We start from the raw sequence: 25,111 nt of genomic DNA, 5'->3' as shown, positions 1-25,111 counted from the left end.
GCAGCCCGGCCAAGCCGCTCCCGCCCTGGGCCCGAGCCCTCGCCCCCCGCGACCTGATGCTGCGCGCAGCCCGGCGGGGGTTTCTAGTCCTCGTTCTTCACGTGCACGGACACTTGACACACGTACGTACCTGCACACACCCACAGCCCCGCACGGGCCTTATCTCCTCGCCTCTCTCACACAAGCACTGCCTGAGCGGGGCACTCCTCTTCCGCCTCGCCCCGCCCGCCCCGCGGGGGCTTTCTCTCCTCGGCGCTCCTCCAGGCGCTCTAGCACACGCGCGGCCCCAGAAGGGTCTTTTTCTTCCTCTCTTTCACACACACAGTTTCTCTCACACCCACACACACTCACTGCCCCTGCAGCGGCTTTCCCTTCCTCTCGCTTGTATAATCAGGGCTCATGGACAGAGGTGGTATCTCTTATTAGGCCAGCAAGACTTTTACCAAAAAACCAAAAATCTTAAATTTTCTTTCGCAGAACTTTTTTCTTTTTTTGCAAAAATCTGGTGGGTCTAATAAAAGAAATCACCTCTGTCCCATGAGCCCTGATTGCGTTTTCCTCTAGACCAGGGTTTCCCAGTTTTTATGCTGCAACCCCGGCAACCGCGGCCCAGCAGTCACAGATGGGTAAGGATACCCCCAGCCCCTGGGCAGGCGGGTAGGCCTCTCTGCCCGGCTTTGGGGGGCCACGGTTTGCTGGTCCACGGCCACTTCCAGTCCGGCAGCCAACTGTGCTGTGAACCAGCAGCTGACCCATCGTGGCCCGGCCCAGGGATTGAAAGCCCGTGCTCCAGACCAACATGGCTACAACCTGGATACCTCTCTCTTTCATACACACACGGTCTGACACACACGCACATGTCCACATGAGAAGTGAGATGAGAATCAGAAGCTGGGCCTCTTGGCTCCAGTCCCGGTTGGCAGCTCTCAGGCCTCTTCCCAGGATTTGGGAAGTATTTGGCTGTGTATCTCCATTTCCCATCTCCCGTACAGGAGTGCTCACAGCTAGGGCTTTATTTCAACCTCCTGGACTGGGTATAAGTCATCTGGATGTGGGTTCGGTGGGGGTCTTTTTTTTAACACCCATAAGCAACCAACAGGTGCTTCGGCAGAGACAGTAAGTCACCTTAAAATAAAGTCCTGGTGACCAGCGTAAAACAACTTCTTTCTGTGCACGCAGCTCTCTTCCTACAAAGCAGCCTATATCAAACCTGGAGTAAATGTAAATGTTCAAGCACCTTTAGTACAACACCTACTTCAAAGGGATGGTGGCAATCTGGCCAGGCATTTAAAACAAGTTAAAGCAAAAAAGTGCACCAAGCAGAAACAGTTTGTATTTTTTCTTGGCAATGTAATATGGTTTCACCTATGCTATGCACATAGCTAACCATTCTTATTATGGCAGCATTTCTGAAAGAAAGTAACCTGTCACCTGTCCCTAAGAGAGATTTGCCAGTAAGACAAACCAATTTGTCTTATTGGCTCCACAGCCAAGAAGATGTTTTCTTGCATGTTTATGCCCACGGCTCACTTGATCCGCATCTTCAAATGCAGGTACTTCTGGAGTGAGATGCAGCACCTGAGGTAAAGGGAAAAGGGAGAACGAGGAAGTGAAAGATGCCATAAGCAATAACTACATTTCAAAGTAGGGAGACAAACTGTGAGTATTCATAGAAACTCATAGAATCATAGAAAGTTAGGTTTGGAAAGGACCTCTGGAGGTCATCTAGTCCAACCTCCTGCTCAAAGCAGGACCAAATTGTAGCTTAATCATAGAAAAAACACGGGATTTTTAATGCTCAGAAATATGTATGACATCATAGTCATTTCTGATTTGAAAGACGGCATTGCCAGTTAGGCAAGCACCCCAGAGTGTCATACTGAATCATTAGTTCAACACAAATCAGTCTAATATTAGTATTTTAAGGATTCAAATTATGGGGCAGCTTAAGGGGGGGAAAGGTTGAGCCCCCCCATAAGAGATGAGAGACCCCCTATACAATTTGAAAATAATAACCTGGGGGGTCTTTGAGTTTTTTAGGGCTTCATGATGGGCAGCCCAATTTTTTTGCAGACCCCCACCAGAGTCAAAGTGTAATTCTAACCCTGAGTATCTTGAGTATTATTTTAATGATTACTTTATTTTAATTCTTATTTTAATGATTGCCAACAGTCAAAGTGATTCTTTTGGAGAGAAAACAGTACTTTGGAAGCCATGCTTCAACCATTTTAAAACATGGCCCTTTCATTAATGCCTGCAGGCCTGTGATTATTTTTCTGATTTTTTTTTTTTATTCCCTCATAACGTTTTCTCTGCTCAGATAGAAGACCAGGTTAACCTTTACCTCTGTTTAAGTAAACACATGGTCAGCTGACTATTTATATAAATATAGACCTTCTCTATCTTATTTCAGTACAGGGACTTCTTTCTCAGCTACTGAAAATCAGAAAGCTATCTCATGGATATTTTGCACAAAAAGAAAGAGCTACATATAATTTTAGAGTGAAATGTCATTTTTGATGCTAGTGTAATACATCCAAACACATGTCCTCTGTGTTTGGATTGCATTAACCTAGGTAACACCATATTACATAAACTTTTGGCTCTGACTGCCGAGTATACATTCAAGGGTCAGACTGCCTGCATTGTAAGATTAAAAGTTATGTGCAAAAAAAGCATGTGAATAACAAGAATTAACATTAGCTGGCCTCTCCTATTACAATGATTTCTTTTTCATTGTCTGTCAGTTATGAAGGGCCCTCTTACACATTCCTTAGTACTTTAGTCCACAAGAAGTTTAACTGATTATCTCCTTCTGGGGGAAGGCAGTACTTACCATGAGGAAAAGAGGCAATTTGGCTCAAAACTGGTTGCATGTATTATAGACTTTAAGAAAAAGAAACACAAACAAAAGCAACGGTTGGTTGGCTTTTGCTTCCATGCCATTGAGACTGCAAAAGGAGAAAGGATCTGCTCCAAGAGAATAAAATGAGGTGTAGGACAGAGAGGTAGAACTTCGGTTGCTTCAGACAATGTTTGTTTCGGTTGCTGCAGACTTCACATGTTGGAGCTAAAATATTTATCACTTCTCCGTAGGTAGCCTACAGATGCTAATAGATTTTTCCTTTTGATAATGTTTTTCTAAAAATTATCATAAAAATAAAGAAAGTAAGTCTGAATTATAATAAAGTGACATTACAGGTCTGTTAAAATGTGAAACTACTTAAAACAAAGAAATTCAGAGTTCATCTGGTCTGTTTTTAATAACTTGTTGCAAATAGGTGCTGACACTGATACAGTATGAGTGATCAAACAGTATGTGGATGTCTGCTCGATAGCAGGATGCTGATGAGTGACTTGAGGTGAGGGCGCTGACAGTAGTAATTCCAAGGTGAAATGTTTGCACTTTGATATATTGTCAGTCAATATTCTAAAATACAAAAGAGGGGGGAACAGCATAAGTTTGTTGACATACCAGTGCCTGCACACAAATACCCTCTAATTATTGAAGCAAACAAACAGCAACAACATTACAGTCTTGTAGACCTGAGTATTTTGTATAACTCCATATTTTATCACAGGTCTGCAAACAGCAATCAGGACCCATTTTTGTTAACACTTTGCTCTGCTCTAGAAAGTTGACTTTTGTTGAAATTTGTGATCCATGTAAGTTTCCAGTTAAGTGGACGCAAATCAAGTTTTTCTCTCCAATGAAGAACCTTGCAAAGGGGAAGACTTTATAGTCCAAATACATTCTGCATCTGAATAATAGTGTGCTGCTGATTGCCCATCCCTCTTTGTTTCATGTGCAGCCCTGAATGAACCCTTCCACTCATTCCTCATTACTGAATTCTTTGTCTGACCACTACCTTGTCTCCTTTAATATTAGTAATCTTTCCCCTTTCCCCCCTAAAAATATCCAGTCCTTCTTACTTCCAGTTTATCGATGGACATTCTTATGTTCTAAATCTTTCCTGCCCTTTCTTCTTTTGTCTCAGTATACTATCTCCCATATACATCTGTCATACTATGTATATATGTATATAATGACGGTCAAGACTGCAGTATGTTTTTAATTATTCATTGTAAATATACCGTTCTTCAGTCAATCCTGCAGAGCTTCAGTGAAGGAGACAGTGAGCATATGTCCAGTCAAATAGACAATTATGGAAAAGCCTTGCTTCATCAACATTTAAATATGCTGTGGTCATGTGTGTGTGTGAAAAGCAGGTGTTGAAATTGGATTGAGTATTTTTTTCAAAGGGAGCTTTATTTCCCAAACACTGAATGTAGGCAAAATATGGATCCTGCCAGGTTTGGGCCCAATCCCCTCAATTTCCGTAACCTAAGTAGAGAAAAAAACCTAGCAGTTGCCATTGTACAACACCTGGAGAGGAAGCCTAGGTAAACCTTGATGCAAAAGCACAGGTCTTATAAAAATCCCAAAGTCCTGGATCCTGCTGTCATTTTGAGTTCAGCAATTAATAACTGGAAAAATAATTTTAAGTAACAAAAATTGAGCCCATTTAATGCCTCCTTTTTGCTGCTTTAAAGGAGGTGGCAAATACTTTGTTAGATTGTGGGTAGATAAGTATGATTCTTTTCCTCCCTTATTTCCTTGCTATGTAATGAAGGATTTTGAAAAGTAACTGAAGTCATGTTAGCAGCTCTCACCCTTCACTTGCAAAATTGACCTAGTTTGCTTCAAGAACACTTGGTGTATGTCACTGTCTCCATCTTTTATTGACCCATTCTTTAAAGACAGTGACTTTCCACCCACCTGGGATTATTTTATCCTGGTTTGATTTTATAAATTGCACCATCACCAATTCTTTTCTTATAGTAGTGTGTCAAACTGCTATTATTTTTCTAATATCCTAAACAACAGATTATTCAGAAATAAACAAATCTGCAGTACAGCATTCACTGTATAAAGATCTGGGACTGTGTCTAAGTACAGACATTCAGAAAGTTAAATCGGGTTCAAAATGGCCATCAGATTTAAATTTAGCTCGTCTCAATGACAACCTTACATTTACAGACCTGATCTCAGTAACCAGCAATCAGTCTAAACCTGTAACTGAACAGAAGTTCCATGCACACAAACTGGTCTAAAAATTGTAGAACCCATTTTAAGATAAACCCAGATCTATGTAGTATCACACTCATTCAATTTAGGTCAAACCAGTGCATGGAAATTCTGTCCACTTTCCCTGCACAGCTCCAGGGCTGGGAATACCCAGCCACTGGCCCCAGCATGGAGGGTGAACTCTTTGCTCCCCTCTTCTTCTACACTGGGCTACTTTTTGGTCCCTGGCCCCTTGCTTACCTCCCCCACCACCCACCCGCTTTGGTTGGATATCCAGATGGAGGTGGTGACTGGGAGCACCTTTCACCAAGTCTATATGGTAAGAAGCTGTGACCCTTTCTTTCATATTTGGATCTGCCACCCTCATCCATGCCTTCTGTAACCTTGAGGCTGAATTATTACAATGACCTCTGTGAGACTGTCTTGAAAACTGTTCATAAGCTGCAGCTGGTGCAGAACTTAAGAGTCTTCACTGGCTCCCAGTTATTTTCCAGGTGCAGTTCAAGGTGCTGGTTTTGACTATAAGGCTCCAAATAGTTTGGGCCCTATGTACCTAAGTGACCACTTTTTCACTTCTTTACACCCCATCACGATCCCAAAGGTGAGCCAAGAACAATCCTGGGGAAAATGCATGGGAGGTTGTTCTCAGCAAGTACTTCTCATCTCTGGGTCTTTCTCCCACTTGAGGCCTGAACCTGAAAGCCTAAGCCTGAACATCTTTTGGAAGCACTGCAAGTCTTACCTATTTGACCAGGCCATTTAGCTAGGCTGGGATATTGCTTGGGCTAGGGGGTCTCTGTCTTATGTTGATATTCTGTTTCCCAGTTAAGTTGTGTCATTTTCATGCTTTATAAGTATTCTTTTTCACTTACCATAAGCTGCCTTTAGCCTTGCTGGGAAGGGCTAAATAAATAAATATATAAATGAAGTAAGTGCCACTGAAATGCAGGAGACAGATTCATGACCATACTGCAGAGTGAGATCTGAACCTGGATGCTGTAGAAACCATATTATGGAAGAAGGAGATGGAAAACACCCACATCTGCATGGTTTAGGTATGCTGTGAGCACACAGGTTAGGGACACTGACCAGGCAGACTGTCTTGGGTCCAGTACTTTCAGGGCCACTGATCGGGTGCCTGGGACCAGTGGTGTCAGGGACTCTGAGTTGGCAGGCCAGCCTGAACCAAGTACTGCAGCAACCACACCTGCAGTAAACCCCAGCTAATGAACTCTGCCCCAGTTTAGGAGCAGCAAGCATCCCGACTGGCTGCCGAGAGCACCACCAGCTGGGGCCCTGGGTCTGCAGGCCAGCCGCCAGTTCTGTTCTGGCAAGCCTCCTGGTTTCTGCACTCTAGTTCCCCTGTTTTTTGTCTTATTTCTGGGGTTTGGTTTTTCCTGAGGTTCTGTTTTCTGGCTCTGACCCTGGTTTGGCTCTGTTTTTGGACTTTGCCCTGTGGCTCCCCTCACTCCCTGGTCCCCCTGGGTGTTCCCTGCCAGCCTGCTGCCATTGTTGCTGTTGCTTCTGTCCTAGGCTGAGCCCAACTCTCATGCAGCCTGGCAGGAGCATCTCTGGCGCTCCCCTTGCCCCTGGGACAGTAGAGACAATGGCAGTGGCAGGTGGGAGAGGGGGCAAGGGGCAGGGAGAGGATGTACCTCTGTGTAGAGTGGGAAAGGTGGAGAATTTTTACTTGCTTTGGGGACTTAAAAAGTCCTTGACTCCTGCTCCTGTGGTGTGGTCTGTCCACACTGCTGAAAGTTGTGGGGCGGAGGAGACTGGGAGTGAGGGCTGCAGCCCTCCTGCAGCACCAGTCACTGCTCTTGCACTCCCCTTTGTAATATCTTGGATCTGCTCCTGTATGCAGAGGTCCACACCTGCAGACCAGCTTTCAACATCAAAGTCTATTTTTTTTCCTGGACTATGTCTATGGTAATATCTAAACTAAGTTATGATCCTTAGATGTAGGCTTTAGAAACATTTTCAGTTAAGGTTGTTCGGAACTATAATAACCCTAAATTCCTGTAAATTGTTTAACTTCTCATTTAGAGAAGTGCAAGTGGGGTAAAGTTACTTGTTTAAGCAACTGTTTACAATACATGTTGTAAAGAGACAGAGATCTTATATTTATTCTCTCTTTCTCTTATGTAAAGTTTAAACCCTGTTTGAGGTTTTTGTAGCCTTATCTAAAACCCACAAGGATAAAAGAGACACAAAATTTGTTTATGATCCTAAATGCATGCAGTGGATTAATGTAGATCACTGGTGCTGATGGTATCAGCCATTCAGCCGTATAAACCCAGCAAATTATCGAAGTTATTATATCCAAGTCCTGTAGTTTTGAACAGAGATCTCTAAAAAAGCTTAGTGAAAAAGGTTTTCCATCTAAAGATGCCAACTCAGCGGGACACTAATACCCGCAGTAGTAATGATGTCACGTTCCTGGCAGGGAGCAGTATTTTACTTCGAAATTTTTTATTTCCTTATTAAAGATTGACTAGTAACTATATACTGACATGGCCAGATTGCTTTTAACACTGCACCATGGAGGAACCTCTGTGAGGGCTTAAGTGGTCTCAAACATGTACAGAGCTTGTAACTGACAAAGGTAGTGAGGCATGTTAGTATGAAGCTAAGCAGAATGCAGGGCAGTATGGTACCTTATAGATGAACTCATTTAGGGAGGCCTGAGCTTTCATAGGCTACAGTCTACTTTGTCAGATGCTATGAATGGACTTGCAGGAAGTGGGGTATCTGCTCGCCAAAGTAATCTGTAGCCTATGAAAGCTCATGCCTCTCTGAATGAGAGGCTCATGCCTCTCTGTAAGGCAGCCATGCTGCCCTGCCTTCTGCCTAAGAGAATTCACGGCAAAACAAAATTTGGGGACATAACTGGTTCCAGTAGTGCCCTTACTTGTTTTAAGGAGAGTAGGGTCAAGTTCTTAATATTACATGGCGCACACAGAGTGTTTGTCAAGGTGAAATGGCCTGACTTTGCCTCTTTATTGCTGCTCCTTGACTGTTGGAAATGACCCCATAGTGAGCCAACAGTATCTGACATGGCATTCCCTGAGAGTACATATTAGTGATGCTAAATCCATGAGAGGAAAAATGAGAGGTTGAAACAAAATAAAATTACGACATTTATTTCCACAAACTGGTTGCCAGTTTGTGCGGCCTACACTCCATACAACACTGTGGCACCACTGCATGTAGCTTCATGTCCTGATAAGAGCAGGAAACATAAAAGAAAATACCACAGTGTAGAGATGTTCATCGCAATCCTTGTGTGCAAGTCAGAGAGCCCTGCTTCAGGCTTGGTTTCATCACCCTGATTTTGCTGATAACCAGTCCCCCTCATAGCCTTACTTCAGATCTTGGGACCTTGCCCACTGTCAGCTTTTGTAAAACCTGGAAGGAATTTCAAGTGGATTTTCTGCATCCTTCTATCAGAGTCACTCTCTCAGCAATCTGTGAAACTCCGTTGGAAAAATCAGACAATTTCTGTGGATCCCTGCTGTCTCCACACTGTTCCTCTTGGTCTCCCCCTGTCCTGGCAGCATGACTTTCTTAGGTACAATGATGCCATTGTCTGTGCCTTACAACTATCACACCCTTGCCTTCTTCCTCCAAAGAGGGGAGATGCTGTGGAAAGGAAGTGGTACTAATTCTGCAAGTGGATTTTTATTAGAAAACGTGCCAGGGCCCAAGATGAATAAGCTCAAGAAACTGGGTGCTCTGTAATTTATTTTCCTCATAAACCACAGAGTATTAATTACACACATTTTCTTTGAAGGAGCTCCATGAAATCACATAATGTTTTTGCTTGCGTCTACCCACATATGTGAAAGGGAACATTAGGCCTATTGTAACATCTTATTAAGTTACAGATTCCAGGCATGGCAAATATACATCATGGTAGAGTGTAGAAGTATTTAATTTTTAATTCACAGTAGCAAAAATTGGAAAGATGTATGTTCTCTATTTTATATGACACTTTTAAAGAACATTTATCCTAAAAAATACTAAAGCCACAGATGAGCTAGATGAATTATACTGTATTAATTACCTGGCAAAGTGGAATAGGTACTGTTTGAAGACAGGGCTTTCTTGTTTTTCTCCTCGAAGCAAAAGGATTTTGTGTTTCACAATAAGTTATTTTTATTTAACCATTACATAAGAGAAGTATTGAAAATTATCTGTAATCTGCACCTCGCCATTGTCTGTCCTGTCCCTTGAAGGTTGGAACCTCTCCTTCTAAAACGAAGGATGACTTTTGGTCTTTGGATCTTTATATAACCATAGTAACTACCTTCCCACAAAAGCAAAGGGGTATGGTCTCCAGTCCAGATGTTGACTGAGAGTATGGAGCTAAGAACTGCCCAGATTCTGAAGATCTAATGCTTCATACACAGCAGTTTTATCTCCACTTGTCTCTGGCCTCCTGATGGTACAGCAAGCTGAACAGTAGGCTTCCAGTGGTCCTGAACACTGTACTGGTGTATCCATGACTTCCACTGGGGTTGACAAAGTACACACACAGTTCAGAAAAGGGGGCGATTAATATGAATGCCACTACTTTGGAAGGAGGAGCATACCAAGAGCAACTCTTCCCTCTTTCTGCTTGTATTATGTCATAGATTCATAGATTCATAGATGTAGGGTCAGAAAGGACCTAAGCAGATCTTCAAGTCCAACCCCCTGCCCTGGGCAGGAGAGAATACTGGGCTCATATGACCCCAGCTAGGTAATTGTCAAGCCTCCTCCTAAAGACCCCCAAGGTAGGAGCCAGAACCACTTCCCTTGGAAGTTGGTTCCAGATCCTAGCCGCCCTGACTGTGAAGTAGTGCATTCTAATGTCCAGCCTGAACCTACTCTCAAACAGCTTATGGCCGTTGTTCCTTGTTACCCCGGGAGGTGATCGGGTGAACAGGGTCTCTGCCATTCCCTGCTGGTCCCCCCTGGTAAGTTTGTAGATAGCCACCAGGTCCCCTCTCAGCCTTCTCTTGTGAAGGCCGAACAAGTTCAGGTCCCGTAGCCTTACCTCATAGGGTCTGCCGTGCTGTCTCCGGATCATGCGAGTGGCCCTCCTTTGGACCCTCTCAATGCTGTCCACATCTCTCCTAAAGTGTGGCACCCAGAACTGGACGCAGTACTCCAACTGTGGCCTGAGCAGTGTCACAGAGAGGGGGAGGATCACCACCTTGGCCCTGCTAGTGATGTCTGTTGTGAGTGGTTGGTATGAGAGTTACTGTCTGGTATTATAGGATACCATGTAGCTGGATTTTTCCCAGGCACTTTGGGGCATAATTTAAACTTAATTGTTTCCATCAGTGTTGTGTAAGGTAGGAAGTCATAACCTTCAAGTGTTAAATCAGTGTTACAATTATAATCACTGGTTGAGGTCTTTTAATTATTACTTATACTAATTAATTGTTTGTATCAGTAAAAATAGATAATTAATATACTGTGGAAACATAGATTGTGCGTGTTTCCCCAACAGGAAGAGTATATCAAGATTGAATGCTTACAGATATTACTATAACTATATGCCAATCAGCTAATGTTAATTAATATATAGGCCAACATAATCTACTGTGATCCCTCATTGTCAGAAGCTGACAGCTAAAGCTGGATAATTTACAACTTCCTGTCCCAAATTATTAGGACAAAACTAGATGTGCGTGGAAGAACAGTGCTGCAACTAGCTATGGTCACTCTGATTACACACTTGGCAATTACCCTTTCTTTCTGGCACAGGACCTGCGGCAGTAGGACAGCTATGAGGGTGTTCGGGGCCTCTTTGTGCTGTTGGTGGTTGATTTTCAACACTTCACTTAACTGTCTTTATCAGCGCACTCCTCTTACAGTGGTTGCTCCTTTTATAATGGTTACATAATGCATTACATGTAACACTGCAATGGAAAAAACAGTTTTCCAAAACAAAACAGAGCCTGTATAACACATGTCTCCAGTTACAAAACACTGATGTAAAAAAAGATGAAAGAACTAAAGGGATTTATATAGATCTGTATTACAGGGTTGGTGGGGGGGAGTTGTTAATTAAAGGGTCACTCCATAGATAAGGGAGGGTCCTTGGTGGATGAAAATAGGGAGAATGCCATAAGCCTAATAGAAGGCGTGATGCCCAGAGTGGAAAAAGGAGACAGAAAAGTAAGAAGGCTGAGTCACAGCAGAAATGGGAGAAGAAGTGAGATGGGGGAGTAAAAGGAACTAAAATAATATGAATATAGAGAAATAGATGTGCAGGGCCTGTAGATGAGCACAAGGAGCCTAAATTTGAAGGCTGTACATTGGGAGGTAGTAGTAACCAACACAAGAGTCAATCAGAATATTGACAAGGGGTTTTAGCTGTCGGGAGGATAAAATGGATGTTGGAGATATTAAAGAGAAATAATCTGCTTCTACGCTAATATTAGATTTTCAAAACTTTTTTGTTCTTAGAACAAAACCTAATTGGATAGCTTCAGCTACTTGGCTGAATATGCACAACCCCTCTTCCTCCTTCCCCCTCCTCCCCTCCCTCCCACCCCCAAGAGCATCACCCTCCCAACAAAAAATTGTAAAAAGATGCAAGCTTTTTAGTATTTCTTTTAAGTCCTGATGTCCCTTGAGTGGCAAGAATACTTCTCCTGTATTCTGATAGTTCTCTTTATACATTCCAAAGGGGCATTATTCTTACTGTCTAGTTAATGAACAACTGGTTGGTTTATATTCTATCCCCATCAACGTTTTTCTTTATTTTCCCTGAAAAAGTATAGCTCTTGAATACAAAAATAATTTGTTTAGAAGTGAAGTTCATGGAGATTTACAAGCAGAATTTACAAAGCAGAATTTTAAATAGTCTTCTATACAATTCACAACAAAGTCTTTCTTGCTTTTAACTCCTATCATACTCATTATAATTTATTCAGAATAACAGTCTTTAATAAAAACAGCTGAAAATAGTTTAAGTAAAAGTTGTCTTCTTTTAACACAACCAGAGGTTGGTGAGTTTGATGATGAGCAAGTGAAAGTATAGTATTAATTGGCATCCGATGTGTAAGTGTGAAGGAAATGTAAAAGTGGGTAAAGGAATTTGAAAGGTAGCGGAGTGGTGTTGTGTATGTGAAGTAGGCTCTGTGTTTGAATGGTGGGCAGGTACAGGCAGCTCCTGTTCAATACAGGTCATGTCACACTTTCATCTATTAACATGTTAATTAGTATGTTCTGGCAACACCCTTTTCAATTTGAGGCTTTGTTGGTGCTTACAAGTTCTGCTGGCATGGTTAGAAGAGTGAAAAACACTGTCAAAGGCTCTTTTCTGATAGACTTCATTCCAGTCAGGGAACTGGTTAAGTTGATGTGACAAAGAACACTCACTGGTATAAGCTGCACTAGTGAGCAGAAACATAACAGGTCAGCTCTGTGCCCTGGGCAGTGGTGATACATGGAGCGCCTCTACTCCCAAGTTGGTGTTTGGAGCTGCTGCCACAGATGCTCCTAGAGGGTTGGTGGGCAATACAAGCAAACCCTTTCTTAATTGTAGACCAATTCCTTAGTCTAAGGCCCCCTCTACATGTTACAGGTATTGTGCAATAAACTGGTTAATTGCATAGTTATGTGGAGAGCAGCTACATGTGCAAAGTACCTATCACACAATAAAAAGCTCCAACCAGCTAGAAAGTTAGACCTTGAAAATGTGTACTAACTTTATAGCTGGTTGCTATCAAGTTTTAATTTGCATGTGTAGCAGGGTCTCTCTCTGGCTGGAAGTCCCATCAGTTAGCAGGGTTCCCAGTCCCATGTAAAACCTTTGTGCGCTAGGGATCATGGCAGCTGTGATTCCCAGAGTTTGGGTGTTTCCCACACCCCTGAGCCCTAGGGATCACAGTAGCTGCAATCCTTAGGGTTTGGGGGTTTCCCAGAGGGCTGAAATGCCCAGGGACAGAGGATTCCCCTGCCCTGGGGATGCAGGAAAACCCCTGGAGCCAGAGGATCTTGGTGATCTTCTAGCCCTGGGGGTTTTCCTGCACTCCTGGGCAGGGAGGTATCACCCCTGCAGCAATCTTCTGACCCCAGGGGTTTCTCTGCTCCCCCAGGGTAGGGGGGATTGCCCCTGCAGTGATTCTTCAGCCCTGGGGATGGTGTGGCTCCACAGCTGGGAGCCCCTTAATTGGGGTGCGTTGGTCTCCCTGGTGTGGGACCTTGTTTCTTGCTGGTGTGGGGGGAGCCGAAGATCTGGCTCTCCCTGCACCGACAATAATTTGCAATTCCACAATAGCGCTTCCTGCCATGCATGTGTATTGCTCAATTGTATGAATTGCATATTAGATCTCATAGGACCTTTACCTGCACAGGTAGAGGGGGCCCAGATTCAAAATGCATTAAGTACAATGAAAAGACTCCTATTAACTTCAGTGGGATTGGACAAGCCTTAAATCCCTTTCTTTGGTAGTTTTGCCCATTTCTGCAATGTGGGAGGAATAATAATCAACTGCATAGGAGATGCTGTTCAGCTTGGGGCCAAACTGGATAGTACCTAGACTGATCCCATTGCTAATTGCAGAGACATGTATTAGTTTGAAGAAGTAAAGTTTGTATAGTACTTTTTAAGATGTTAAGGATTATTATATCAGTGCTATTCCTTTTGCAAACAGATTTGTCTTTCATTTTTTATCAGTCACTTCAGCTGTTTTGATTCAGTTGACTACAATGAGCATATTCAGCACTTACCACAGTTCAGTGGACTATCTCGTAGAAACAGTAATGGAGCAAAAATATAAAAATCACTGCTTGATTACAGGAAGCAGTATTTTATTATATTAACTGTCATTCATATTAGGTTAGAGTTTGTGAAGCAAAAATATCTGTTTAATTTACATTGTAATCAAGGAGCTTTAATTTCAGGCTGTACTTATTTGGCGGAATAAAGCCATTTTAAGCCCTTCAGGCGTCATGCACACTCCTTTAAAACTAGTTAATGTTATACAAATAATTATCTGTGCCTGAAATGTGAATTTTAAATTATTTTGATGTATTTACATGTATGTTCCTTCTGTTTTGTCTTGCAGTCAGATATTGCTTTCAGTTTAGTCTTATTTTCATAGCCAAAAATGTTAACAAAATCAAAATTAAGCAGCTCTGACTAAAAAGAAGGCATTTATTTGAAATCCAATACAGCATACAATGATTTCATATTACAAATAAACACAAGGTAGACTAAAACTAGTCTTGTAGATAATTCCAGTATTTCTTAGTTTTTTTACTTTCTGACGTTTGATTCAAAAGCCTATTGAAGTTAATGCCAACCCTTTGTTGACTTAAATTAGCTTAGAATCTGTCTCTCTAAACAGTAAGAAAATCAGCTAAAACTTTACTTTTTTTTTACACCGTTCACTGAAAATGCAAACGTTCACAACAATGAGTGCTAGGAGTAACCACTGGCTTGTGACACCCCTGCACTCAGAGAAGATTCTGTAAATTATGGAGCCCCTGATGTATTGATTAGTGATTACCTCCTCTCTCACCAGAATGAGAGTTCACTTTACCTATTCAGCATTTTGGTAAAATTATAAAGGTGCCTAAGTGATTTAAAAGCCTAAGTGTGATTTTCAAGTATGATAGCGTCCAGAGCTTTGACAGGTCAGTTTTTCAAAAGTATTTAGGCATCTAGTGGAATTAAATGCAGATAGCCATATAGTTGAATTTTGAAAATTGCAGATGAGGCATGATAAATCTCACTGGCTGCAGGGAATTAGGTGCCTAAATTTTGAGGATTTTAGCCTTAAATTCTTCTATAAATTTAACTTTTTGTTTTCAATCTGTTCATTCAAAGTTTGGCAGTGAGATCTAGCTTAGCAGGGCATAGCACCAGGTATTGTTTCCAGTGTGCCAGACTACATGTTTTTCTTGTGCTGTGTTGCTGGATTGTGTGTGTTGGTGTGCTCACTTGGACAGGACATTCCCACCATGGTCGCAGGACTGGAAACTCAGTAATAGATGGGTAGGGGCCCAATATGTCCCTTCACTTAGCGTCCTTTTATAGGAGAGGGATTTAACATTTTTTATAGGAACTTAAAGCTCACCAGAGCAGTCCCATCATTTACCTTGCCCAGCTTCCTGGAGTAAATCCTCAGCCAGTGTGATATGTCATAGTACTGCTGAAATCATGTTGTCCTCTCTCTGCAAGTGGTGTAAATGACAGAATGCTGTATAATTTTCTAAAGCAAAGCAAAATTCTAATCGATTCATGCTGATGATCGCAAAGAAAAAGTTGAAAGCTTTTATAATTGCAATTCTTGCGACCAGACTATCAGATGCCATTTTAATCCATATGCGTCTAATCCTTTCCTACCTTTACTAAGCTAATTGTCTCACTACTATCTATGGTTAATGGTTTACCAGTGATTACTGATTACTTATTTGCATTAATAATTAGAGGTGCATTGATACATCGGTTTGATACCGGATCAGCACCAATATAAAGAGAATTGACTATTGAAAGTCAGCCTGATGTGACCAATAATTTGGTTGATAAATGCCTGTGTGTGTATGTGTGCAGCTGCGGCACAGCACTCAGGCATTGAGGAGTGCAGCCCAGCAGCATGGACAGCTACGTACAGCTGGTAAGTCTGTTGTGGTGGAAGGGGGAGAGAAGGGGCATTGGGGGGGCAGATTAATGCACCCTGTGGGGAGTGGGGCTGGGGTTGGGGCAGGCACTGCCCGGGCAGGGCGTGGGATGGAGCCGCAGCACGTTGGGGTGGGCACAGGGAAGTGGGGGCGGTTTCTGCCCCTGCACACACTGCAGGAGAGCGTGTGCCCCCCAGATCTGCATGGGGCAGAACAGGGCAGGCTGCAGCTGTGCGTTGGGGCCAGGGCTGCGCTGGGTTCTTCCTGGCGGGGGCTGGACTAGGCTGGCCTCCTCCCTCCCCTTCCACCACAACAGACTTACCAGCTGCATGCAGCTGTATCGGAAATTGGATCGGTATTGGCCAGTATTCCTCCTTAAAAATCGGCTATTGGTATCGGCCCCCAAAATCTCTATCAGTACACCCCTATTAATAATATTTCTTTTTATATATTTTACTTTCTTGCCTCTTAATTCTGTAAATGCCCTGTTGTTCTTGTTTTATGAGAAGTATAAGGCACCTGAAGCACCTAGTGTGTTAAAATTCCAGTAGTATAACTAGGGGTAGGCGAGAGGGACAACTGGCCTGTGTGCCAGGATTTCTCCCAACCTACAGAGTCTGCGCCATGGCAGCATATCCCATGATGGGAACTCCTAAACGGTCCCCAGCTGCTTCTGCTGCCACTGCTTGAAGAGCAACAGCCATATGGGTAGAGCACATGGCAGCAGTGACAACAGCTCACCTGTTTAGGAGTTCCCATTGGAATAAGACTACTGTCCCTCCCCACCCCTACTCTCAGAACCCTTGTTCCCTCCCCACACTCTTGCATCTGCATGCCCTTGTCCCCCTGCTCTTAGAAACTTCAGCCTTCCCCCTTCTCCCTAAGAGGGTTTGCCCTGGGCACCAACTCTGCTTCCTATGCCATTGTAAATTACTCCTGGTGTGGGAGACCTCATTTAACCCTTTTGTATTTTTTGATATTCCTTGTATGAGGGCAGATCAAAAGTCAACATAGAAGGTACTGTGTTTGGTGGTTTTTGTAGGGGATGGGTGCAAATGCTTTAAAAAAATCTAATGTTAGAAGAATCTAATGATAAGAGAACAAATAATAGAAACTGAGTTGCAATCAATGGCTCAGCATGTTCTCCCTCTTGTGTCCATCTACATTTTTAAAACAACGCCCACTGCCCCAGTAGCTACTCCTTCCTAGTTTATTAATACTGTATTTACTTGAATACAAGATGACCCCCCAATAATTAGATTCTATATATGGAAAACGTATACATTTGTTATCATTTCCGGGTGTAGAATATAATTATCTCCTTCACAGTGCCACAGCAGGGAAAATAGTGGTTGGGGGTCAAGTAGCCCTCTTGGCCCCCCAACTTCTTCCCCGTGCAGCCTTCCTGCTCCTCTCCTCCCCCTCTTAAGTTAGTCCCTACTCAGACTCTTCCCCTCCCAAGCACACTATGGAAGTGAGCTGCATGTGACAGTAAGGGGGAAAAAGGGAAATAGGGGAGGGCAGAAACTGCAGAGGGGAACAAAAGACTGCTTTTGTCTGACTCTGGCCCCAGCCCTGACTGCTTCAGGTTTCAGTACAGGTACTCCATAAACATACTTTTGAACACCACTTTCATACTTACTTATACATAGTTCAAACTGTGCATGTTATCAGTTCACAGCCAAAAGGCTCATGACTCATATTGGGCTAGGCCTCAGCAGAGTCAACAGCATTTCACACAGTGGTGAACCCAGAATCCAGCACTGGGGCTGGATAATTTTGACATCCCTGCTCTATATAATGAAACTCCCCCAGTCTGACCTATTCTTAGCTTAAGTTCATGACCTCTTAGTCTTACAGTGAACAGTAACTCAAGTTATCCTGTAGCACGGCTTTTTCATTGTTTAACAATTTTGAATACTCTTTTTTTTCTCCAAAGAGCACAGATCTAGTTGCATTGACCTAGTTGTATAATTTAGATCAAGTGTCTGTATTATTCCAGTCAGCCTTAGCAACACCTTTTAAATTTTGTTTATATAGAAAATATTGTTACAATTTAATTCTTTTTTCTTATTTTAGGTATAGAATGAGAAAAAAATACTGGAAGAATAAACACTGATGCAGGATATTACTCTCATTTTAGAATTTCAGTATGGTTATAAATAATTTACTATATAGATTAGGCATAGTCTGATTTGTGAAACTTTGAGTCATATATGGTAAATCACTGTACGAGGATAATATTTGATTAAATGTATATTATTATTGGCATTAAGTGATATTCTTTGCAGAACTGCTGAGCTACTCATGGAACTAGACCAGTTTGTTATTTTGAGAGGAGATAAAGTCTTCCATTTAGTTTTTGGCACTCAATGCATTTCTTGAAACCATTTTTCTTTATTTTGCTTTAGATTTTCTGTTGATATAAGATTAACTAGAATATATAAGGTTTGATCACAGGAGAACCCCGGTGTTACATGCTCTCTTTCTTGGCTGTGTTCTCAGAAGATTTAATTGTGTGTGTATGTACATGTGCGTATGTGCACGCACGCACACAGGCATGTGAGTGTGTGCACACACTATGTTGGGAGGAGGCTTTTGAAAATCAGATGCAATATTGTACATTCTTGATTGCAATGTCAGCATTTATTTGTTCCAAGACCAACAGTTGTCACTAGAGCTGCTGTCCATTGGACATCAAATAGCAGTTTCGATTTAATAATGTCATAGTTGGAGACTTAAGTGGTTCAGTTATGGCGTTTTGTCATTGGGGTAAGTTTTGCATCACTGTCTGTCTGGGCTATAAGTAAACTTGGAGCTACTTTCAGCGAAGTCCTTAAGAACCAAGAATATGCTTTAGGCAGAATGTAGATGCTGATGTACAAAATGTAGTCCTGCAAGTCCCTGCTCAGCCAACCTCCCTTCAGAGGTGCTTTACTTTCTGACTTGGAAATTTCCCAGATGTCTAAGGTTGTGCCTCTGCCAGAGAAAAACTGCCCCAGGGCTGAGTAGCTCAATGCCTATCTGATGCCTAATCCTTACTGGCACTGGGAACTAGGTACTGTTCCATCGAAGTCCCTGAAGTGCATGATTGGCAATTGTTCTCATAGAGTGCCTAATAATTACTGACAGGATCAGACTCCTCACAAAAGGCAGTTGCAACTTTCACTGCCTTTTAATCATGTGGTGGCTGTGGTGTTGCTAGTTCCACTTGATAGAATATCCTATTGGCCGGAGCACTTGCCCATTTAATTCCTTCTTCTGTCTGAAAGCATTCAAACCCACCACCTGGGAAAGTGCCCTGTTGACCAGGCTGTGGGCACTGGTCTGGGTCAGGATAGTCACTACCCCTCCCTTTGAAACTGCCATTGTTCATCAAAGAAATCCAGATTCACTAAGGCACAGGATGGAGTCTGATTGTGTAGCCTACTGGTAAGAATACTCACCAGGGAAAAGGGAGTTCTTGGCTCTGATCTCTGCTGCCAGGACTATTTCAGTAAGGTATCCATACTATTTAATATGAAATACATGCCAAAGCAGTTTTTGGAGCAGTGACCCAATATTAGCAGTCCCTCCCCACAATAGATGCCCTCATCAGTAGAGTCTTACAATCTTTAGTGGATAGTCTGTCTTGTCCAAGGAATATTGAATTATTTTCTGGAAAGAGGCACAGCATTATGAGAGAAGAGAATCTTCACTCTAGAACAGTGCATATCATACTACTTAGGGCACATTCCAAGGAAATGAGGGAATCCAAGCTTGAACCTTACCAGGAAGAGGGGGGATTGAACTTGGGCCTCCCATGTCCTGGGAAAGCACTCTAACCCCTAGGTTATTGTATAAGGTAATGCTGAGTTGCAACTAGCAGGGTTTGTACCCTGAGAATCCACCACTGACCTGTTCCAGGGACTCAAAAAAGTCCCTGACTGCTGTTGGTACAGCCTGCTCTGTCTGTGGCTGCTACAGCAGCAGTGCAGTGTCCATGTACCCAGTTGCTGTAGCATGGGGTTGTTGCGGCTGCTGCTGGGAGTCGAGGAGGTGCCATTCTGCACCCACATTAAGTTGATAGTTGATGCTGAGGGCTAACGCCTCACTCAGCCACCCCAAGCTATGCTATTGAAGTGATCAGTGTCGGCATCAGCACTACCTTCTCCAGGCATAGTTTAAAAGAAAAGAGTAAGCCCTGCTCTATTCTTTGAAGGAAAAGGTCCAAGTACCTGTCTTCAGGAGAAGGTCCCTAGCTGTGGATCCTTGCAGATGGAGGTGCCTCCTTGAACTTCTGAAAAAGGTACCTGAGAGGCATCTGTTAAGACTTATTCTCTTCCTTTTCTCCCATCTAGTTGTAGGCAGCAGCAGGCTAAAGGTACTGATTTTAGGCAGCTGCTTCCTCAGTGCTTTGAATCCCATTCCAAGTGCCTAATTCTCCCTGTGTAAGGGAGAACATATATTCCATTTCTCTCTGGAGGTATAATAATCTAATAAACCATTCACTTCATGTCTCTGGGTTCACATTTTCTAAGCTTAGAAGAGCTGGCAGATTTGGAATATTTATGCATTTGAAGTCTGAAGTTTTGTTGGGTAGTTTCTGTAGCTTAACATAGTTATGCAATTAGTGTGCTTCCCATATCAAAAGGTTACCATGTTTGACTAAACCATTGTTTGGTTAATAGCAAAGTAGTTAGTGCAAATCCTGTTATCCATCCATTTTTGCCATAGACACATTTTCTTTCTATCCTGTGGTTGAGCTGTCTTGCTCGGGGTGCAATCCAGCAAACACTTGAGAATGCAATTAGCTTTTATTTTTATGCACCCTCTCACTGAATGCACTAAAACTACCTGCGTGCATAAACCATGTAAGGGTTTGCAGGACCATTTTTAATCAGTTATTGCTAGGGGCTCATACATCAGCTCTTGGGCTTCCTACTCCTCATCATGTTCTCTAGCAATGAAGCTGAAGCTCGGTGGAGTTGATGGCCATATAGCACTGTAGCACATGGCTTTGCTTTGCTTTCCCTGTTCCTGCCCTTCTCAACCCCTCCACAGATTTTCAGTCCTTAGAGGACCTCTGTGGGATCCAAGAATAAAGGGATAGTGTCTTGGAGAAAGTACCCTTCCTTCTTAGTATTATGTGCAAAAGACTAGGACTTAAACATCTCACCATATAAGTCTTAAGGAACCTATTGAAGGAATAGGTTGGGGCATGATGGACATGGCCAGGAGGGTGGTCTTCTGGCATACAAGATAAAAGCCAGTGGGACTCTCCTGGGACATACTAAATAAAAGACAAAATAATAGGCTCAAACAATAATTCTTTATTGCTCAGTTATTTGGCTGACTGACAGACTTATTTTCTTGTTTATTGGCTTAGTCACTGTAGTTACTACCATTTTCATTGCAGGCTTGTCAGTTTTATTAAATTCTCTGGCATGTTCAAAGAATGGTTTCCAATTAAGGCCATTTTCTTGAACTTTATCTTTGTGGACACCACTCAATTTGTGCATTCCAACTACATGACAAATTTAGCAGAGCCATTCTGGTGCTGAGGGAACTATGTAACTCTCATTGTCATAGAGTCAGAAATTACCCCGTCAGTGTGAGAAGGTCTGCTAGTTTGCTTCTGAGCTGAATTTCCTCAGACCTGGAAAGACTCCCAATAGGAACGTTATAAGAGTAACTGGACCCTGTATTTCCCTTATCGTAAGTATATCTTCAGAAACTTCTGTCAGAAAAGGGATCTTTGAATTAATAGGAATTGAAGGCACTCAGCATCTCACAGGGAGCATTGAGTAATGCAAAAGATTTGGCTCTATTTTGAGATATAACCAAAAGAGAGGTGCCAAAATACTGGTCTCTCCAAACTGAAGCATTTATCAAAGTTGGCAGCTGAGATTTTAGCTTATTCTAACTCACTTACATTCATGTTAGTTATTTGTAGCAGGAATAGCGATCCTGAGAGGTTATATAATCAGCATAGCAGGATATATAAAGTTCAGGATAAGACCAATTGCTGGCTAAATCTTGACCATTCAAATTGTGCTAGAATTCTGCTATGAGGTTAAGCATCACTATGGAAACAAAGTTGTAGCTGGAAGGCCTGTAGCCCAGGGTGGACAGGGCCATGGTAGGTCACAGTATGTTTTGCTGTCTTATTCCTCCCTCATCATGCAGCTAAATTCTTACTCTGACATAAACTACAAAGATTTCTTTTCATATATAGCATTAGTGTTCTAGAGTCTTTACATCCACGTAACTAGGTGTAACTAATCCATCCATCCATGTAACTAAGTGTCCCTCTCCCTCAGGTTACTATAAACTAAAAGCCATTTCAGGTGAGGCTGGTTCTTTGCTAAGTTTGGGGTGGTGATGTTTACATAGTAAAACTATAAATGTAACAATAGAAAGATATCAAGAAGCATAAGAATTCCCTCTCTATAAATTGTAAAGGGAGCAATATGCTACTCCTAACGACTGCTGATAAAGTTATACTCCTAAATGCAAGATTTCACCAGAGCTACTTTTTGTTGGGTTGAAATGTGACTTTTATTACTTTGGGATAGGGTAAGAGGTATATGGAAATTTCCAACTGGCACAGGCAACAAATCTTGCTTCTGAGGAAGTTAAGATTGAAAGACAGAGTTAATGCTTCCTCATGTTCCTTTTGTTCCATAATGAGCTAAGCAAACTTTAATTTCTGTTTTCTTACATTCTGACAGTCCTGGATAGAGGACTAGAGTGCCAGGGTACAGTGATGGCTTTTTTCCAACATAGCAAAATCCTTTCTACCTTTATTTAATCTATGATATAATCTGTTACAATAAGAAGATTAATTACTGTTAGTGCATATAGTTGGTATGTATCTCAGAAACTCAAAATGCTTTTTTCATAAACTCATGGACAAGAAGAACTGGAAGGGACCTCCAGCTGTTGCATCCAGTCCAACCCCCTGCCTGAGGCAGGATCATCTCTATCCAAACCATCCCATACAAGCCATAATCTAAACTTTAGTCTTTTATATAAGACTACCCTCAACACAAACCTAATACCCTAACTTGCCACAGGTAAAGCAGGGGAACTATGGCAGCCAATGTCCTGCTTCTATGAAAAGTTGTCATTATATGCTCAAGAGACACCAGGTAGAGGGCCACACCCCCTGCTACAGAGGAAGGCAAAAACCCTCACAGTCTATACCAGCCTGACGATGGGGTAAAATTCCTTCCTGGTGATTAGTCTGACCCTGAGCAGAAGGGCAAGATGCCTCAGCTAGGAACCTCCAGCTTTGGTCCCACCAGGAGCATTGGCACATCCCAGTCAAAGTCCCCAGCCTTGGCTGTAGCCAACACCCAATGCCTCTGAGGAAGACTTAAAAGCATCCTGACACACGTAGCAGAAAGTGGGGGTGGGAGCAACTAGCAAAGCCCAGAAGCATGGGAAATACCCATAATAGAACATAAGCATAGCTGTGCCTAGATCATTCCTGTACAGTGACTGTTCCGTCTCTTCTTGAACACTTCTAGTGTTGTCTAACAAGGAATGGAAATCTGGCTCAGTCCCAACATCTGGTAGATGGACAATGAACAAAGGTCTGATGTCACAGCAAATCATTTATATTGCAAATTATTTAAACAATCTCCCCTCCCATACAAAAAATATTGTCCCCCTACATCTCATTTCAGAGCACATGGTTCAACAACATCTTGAGAGAACATCTGGCACTGGGTGCAGCTCAACATGAAGCAACTTTGATCCAGAGGGTAGAAGTAAAGCGAGGAAGAAGAAAGAAGCATGCTGTAAACTTAGACTCTGACTCAGACAACATATGGATCTGTGGAACTTATAACAACACTCTCGAATTGGGCTTGCCAGCCACAGATATTCATTAGGCATCTGACCTGTACACCTTACATGTACTTTTACATGTACACCATGATCCAGAGGATTTATGGTTGCCTACTTAAATGTTCAACAACAACAACAACAACAAGTCTATTGATAATTGCACCAGATCTTGGCATTTAACCAGGCCCAGATGTGGGCTGCTCTGTATGCTAATAAAATGCACTGCAACCCATGCAGCCTGAGGCTAAGTTTCTGCTACCAACATCAAAGTGTGCTTCTTGGCCACTTAAGCTTTTGAGGCAACCTCTATCTTGTCCTTGCCTTGCTGACATGCACTCAAATCACTCTCTTCCAGGAAAACTTTTTCAAACCAATTTCACCTCACCTAGATATAGGTCTTTATATGATCCCTCTTTTTCCAAACAAATTTCAGACCTTTCCTTCCAGTCAGATAAAAGGGTCATCATCCGCTAGTGTTCTCACTTAAGAAGCTTTTTAAAAAAATTGAGGGATACTCATTCCATTAGTGAAATATGGGGGAGGGTTTTTTGTGGGGAGGGAGGGTGTTAAATTTGTCAGGACTTTATTGGATTTCTGTGCTGATGACATTAATACTATAAGCAGTGAGTGAACACCAAAGACAGGGAAAGCAGTGCATCAAAAATAATCAAGAGCTTATTTACAAATAAGATAATTAGAGTTTCTGTGTAATTTGATGTTTCTTGTGAATGCTGTTTTATGACTTCAGCCATGTTAGACCAGCCTATGCCACTGTGAAGGGGCAAATTATATTGACATTTTAGTATTACCACTGTGATGTAACAGTTTTGTTTGCCTATGTGGATAGGACAAAATCTTACTAGAACACCAGGGTTGTACAATATTTCAGCAGCGTTGTTGGTATAAAAATAGTTCCAGTATCTCTGCATGATTTTCCCTTAACCATGTCATAATACAGTTTTGTCTTGCTTTAAATATATTATTCCTCTGAATTAAGTATAATTCAGTCATTTTTTTCCCACCACAGCCCACACTTGATTACAAAGCCAAACTGTTCTTCCAGAAACCACAATGTATGTGTTATAATAATACTCTGCACCAGATGCTGATTAGTTGGAACATTTTTTTCCATCTGAATCATCCATTCACTCAGAAATATATTCTTTTATTAAGTTAAATCTAGCCATATGACAACAAAACTCTTAGTTCTGTTTATAAGTTTGTGTTCTATAAAATAGAAAAACATCTTTTTTTTACTGTTACATTTTTAATTTACGATTACTTCACTTTTTCCTGTTTATACCATGTGTCTTCTTTAAAGCATAAAAAGCGCAATTTCTACCTCCCACTGATACAAAAAAAACCCAAACAAAACAACTACCCAAAGCAAATACACATCCAAGACCTAGTCCAGAATGTGGTTTATGTAGCACAGAATGACAGATCTCTGCATGAAGACTGATACACGGAGATTATCACTGTGGGCTACATGTTTGTCTGCATGCCTTTCATTTTAGGACCGGGCTCTAAAACAGTAAAATGCTAATTATATGAATC

The 25,111-nt window shown here is 42.1% G+C and overlaps 1 protein-coding gene and 1 long non-coding RNA gene across 2 annotated transcripts in view; one reads left to right on the top strand and one right to left on the bottom strand.

The window, feature by feature from the left end:
- CSRP2 (cysteine and glycine rich protein 2) overlaps nt 1–259 on the bottom strand; it is a 15,957-nt gene extending 15,698 nt beyond the window's left edge. Inside the window, exon 1 of the mRNA XM_006021116.2 lies at nt 131–259. The gene's annotated coding sequence lies outside the window, so the exon portion shown is untranslated. The remainder of the gene's footprint in view (nt 1–130) is intronic.
- LOC112549852 lies at nt 1–23,928 on the top strand. Its single transcript, XR_003093412.1, has 3 exons — nt 1–122; nt 1,554–1,659; nt 23,392–23,928. It is a non-coding gene; the product is annotated as an uncharacterized LOC112549852 (long non-coding RNA).
- The last annotated feature ends 1,183 nt before the right edge of the window (nt 23,929–25,111 follow it).

The sequence above is a fragment of the Alligator sinensis genome, unplaced genomic scaffold (genome assembly GCF_000455745.1).
Source record: "Alligator sinensis unplaced genomic scaffold, ASM45574v1 scaffold465_1, whole genome shotgun sequence".
In the NCBI taxonomy this organism is placed as follows: Eukaryota; Metazoa; Chordata; order Crocodylia; family Alligatoridae; genus Alligator; species Alligator sinensis.
Note: the sequence above shows the minus strand (reverse complement) of the source record. Positions and strands in the feature narration are given on the sequence as shown.